Source organism: Kryptolebias marmoratus, linkage group LG11 (genome assembly GCF_001649575.2).
Source record: "Kryptolebias marmoratus isolate JLee-2015 linkage group LG11, ASM164957v2, whole genome shotgun sequence".
Taxonomy (NCBI): domain Eukaryota; kingdom Metazoa; phylum Chordata; class Actinopteri; order Cyprinodontiformes; family Rivulidae; genus Kryptolebias; species Kryptolebias marmoratus.
In genome coordinates this window covers 16573371-16576753 of record NC_051440.1, presented here as the reverse complement: position 1 = coordinate 16576753, position 3383 = coordinate 16573371, and the positions used below count along the sequence as shown (strand labels likewise).

The following is a 3383-nucleotide window of genomic DNA, read 5'->3' as shown; positions in this document are numbered from 1 at the left end:
ACAGGAGGTGACAGTAGGGAGAAATAACTCCCTTTAAAGAGGAAGAAACTTTTTTGTAGATGTATAAGCATTGATGACTCTCAGAGAATTCCACTAACATCTGTTAAGTGGTTCAAGAGTTATTTTGCTAACAAACAGAAAACAAGTTATTAAAGTGTGTTGGGTATGAATCTTAGCACTACAGTAAATTTTTGGCCAAGATCTGTAAAACTGACTAAATTATAGTCATTTTGATGATGGATCATTTTGATTTGCCTTGGTGGCCATCTTAAATTCTGGTGACTCCAAAAGATAATCAGTTCTAGATGCACATCCAGTTTCTGAGTTGCACAAAGTGATTGACATGTTATGATCATAAAAGTGACAAAATAAACAATTTTGTTCAATGACAAAAACATAAGCGCACATTTGCAGTGATCAGATTAATTCGTTTTTTCAATCATCTGTCAAATTTAGCCCTGCTTTTTGCATTAATGTGTGAAAAAAAAACACTCGTAGTAGAGCTTTGTGGAACATCAAAGTTTTCACCCACACTTTGAAAAGTAATAAAAGTGTTGACAGATGAGACAAATTTCTAATCATTTTTAATTTTGTATAAGCACATGTTGCAGTCATGTACATAGGTTGTCTTTAAGTTTTGTCAACAAAAAGTAGTAATAGTTAAAAGAAAAAGGAAAGTCCTTTCGTGGGTAACCTTTAATGTACCAAACATTTTGTTCTCATGACCGATCACATAAGTAGTTTGCACTTCAATAGCATAAACAGAGCTGTAATTACAACCCACACAGCAGAAAGAATCTTGAATACCTCTCTTTTTCCTTCTATTGATTGCCAAGGTGAATGGTTTTATTTGTTTGTAATGTTTATTTCAAATGCAGGCACATGGATTTTGTTTGTTCTTTTGCAAACTGTGGTAAAAATGGTTTTCTGAGACTAAAACAGAGACATAATTGCAACATATATGTCAAAATGATAATTGTCCAAACAGTTATGTATTATCGTAATTCCTCCAAGCTCCTCATTATCATTGTTTTCTTTGCTAAACAACATGTGGCCTTATTGACCTGGGGGAAATGGGCACTTGTGGTTGTTGCTAGACCCATTGTCTGGCCAATAGTCGGCACACTTTTAAGCACACTCACCCCTCTGTGAGAAGCGCCATCCATCATGAGGCCAAGACAGGACAGAGGACCATGGGAAATGAAGCATAGCTAATTCTATTAACACAAGGACACAAACAATCTGTGGGGAATCAAAGAAGGAGGAAGCATAATCCCTGTGGACCCTCTTCATGCTGCATGAGCTGGAGCAGTTTGCCACGATAAGGCCAAACGCTAAATTTCTGCACACACACAAAATCACACACATGCCCTCGTACAGTATCATCGGTGCATCCATAATTGTCATTTAACACACTGATATCTTTCTCCCTCAATTCTTTGCCTTTCTTTCTTTCTTTCTTTCTTTCTTTCTTTCTTTCTTTCTTTCTTTCTTTCTTTCTTTCTGTCTTTCTTTCTTTCTTTCTGTCTTTCTTTCTTTCTTTCTTTCTGTCTGTCTGTCTGTCTGTTCTGCGGGTGAAGGCACAAAGCGCTCTCGCTGAGCAACCCCTTATGGGACAAAGCTGGCTTTCTGGGCTTTTTGCATATATGCATGCCATGTAGACAATGAGGCTTTTATTGGAGTGTCCAGCATGTCCGAGCTGGAACGGCAAGGATGAGGGATGAGGTCCGAGAAAGCTGTGATGGACACTGGGAACTGGAGCTTACATACAGCATGTGTCTGTTTTGCCCAATCCTATTCTTGTATATGTGTCTTACTGAGAGGTGAAGTGGAAGCTGTTTGGTAATCAGTTTTCCTTAGAGTTTTCCCGTGCCATATGGAGCACATACAAGGAAAACATCTGAGCACGTCAGAAACTTTCTGTCATGGGACGTCAAACAAAATGGAACGCCTTGGCCTTTAGCTGCAATCAAAAAAAACCTGCTTGGAGCAAGTCCTCAGATTGTGCATCTCTATGCACTTGACTAACTTTACAATACTGAAATCAGGCCTCTAGTCAGAATCTGAGTCTATGTGTGTGTGTTGGGGGGTGCATTTGTGTAGACTTGAAAGAGAGAGGGGACGCTGTGTGACTCAGTCATGCGTGAAGAGGATTTTCTGTTCAGTAGGAGCTGCACACTTGCATACTTGCATTCTAATGAATCTATGTGCATAATCATGCAAACACGTACAGATGCACAGACGTTTGTATGCATGTACACACATTTAACACACTTTCACACACACACAGACCACTTAGCTGCACTTTTTTCCGCTCTCATGTTAGGGCAATAAGACAGCCTCTTAATCTATAAAGTATTATGGTATAATGGGTTGGTGAGACAGATCAAGAAAAATTTGAATGTGGACTTCTAGTTTTGGCTCTGAGGATAGACGTCCTGTGCCACCAATCCGTGTAACCCCTTCTTGAAATGTGCCTGAATGAATGCAGCATGGACGGCATGCTTGATGCAGTTATCTTTTCCACTGACCTCGTGGAGTGTAATAATGTGTTAAAACATTGATGGAGCTTGCTCGGAGCAGAAGATGAATTTGAATTTTTCTCCTGCTCCGTATGATTTGAGCCAGGTTGCAAGGACACAGGGATGTAGTCGCATTCTGCATGATGCTCTGCACCCCGCACACGTATGGAAAATACTCCCAGCATCCCCTCTTTGTCTCTCCCACCACCTCAGTTCACTCACCAAGCCTTGAGTTGTTGCTCTGAGTGGTAAACATGTGCTGTAAGGGAGATGAACAGCTAAGTTTTCTTTTTATCCAATAAAAATGTCTCCTTGCCAGATCGATTGTTGTTGCTAGGAGACTGAAGCATCCTTTGGCAAAGGGGCTACAGCTCTCCACGTCTGTTGTTTCCCTCCTCATCTCTCTCTCTTTCTCTCTCTCCCCCCCTTCTCACTCACTTTCTCTGTGCCCCTCGTGCACGCGCGCTCACGCTCAAACACACGCGTCCACGGAGCTGGCGCGCTGAGCAGTCCTCTCTCCCCCCTCAGTGCGACTCCTCCGAGGGAACAGGAGTAGACTTAAGTCAAACTTCCAGCAGCCTGAGATTTGTGCGCAACCTCTGAAGGGATCTAAGGTAGGTCCGAGATGACCCTCTCTGTTTTGGCGGGCTGTTGGGGAGTAATCTAAGATCAGAGGAGATTAGGGCGACAGGGTGCAGTGAAAAATTGACAGTCCGAGAGCGTTCAGGCGCGTGTCAGCCAGTCGCGCGGAGGAGAGAGATTGCTTTGAACTTTGCGCAGGATTTAAACACCCAGCTGCACTGCAAACATCTTTTTTTTTCCCAGATGGCAGTCGGGGTGGAGGGGTGGGGGGGTTCATAG

General features: G+C 42.4%; 1 protein-coding gene across 1 annotated transcript in view; it reads left to right on the top strand.

Moving 5' to 3' along the window:
• Positions 1-2449: 2449 nt before the first annotated feature.
• The window catches only part of grm3 (glutamate receptor, metabotropic 3), a 41659-nt gene continuing 40725 nt past the window's right edge, over positions 2450-3383 (top strand). Inside the window, exon 1 of the mRNA XM_017405925.3 lies at positions 2450-3136. The gene's annotated coding sequence lies outside the window, so the exon portion shown is untranslated. The remainder of the gene's footprint in view (positions 3137-3383) is intronic.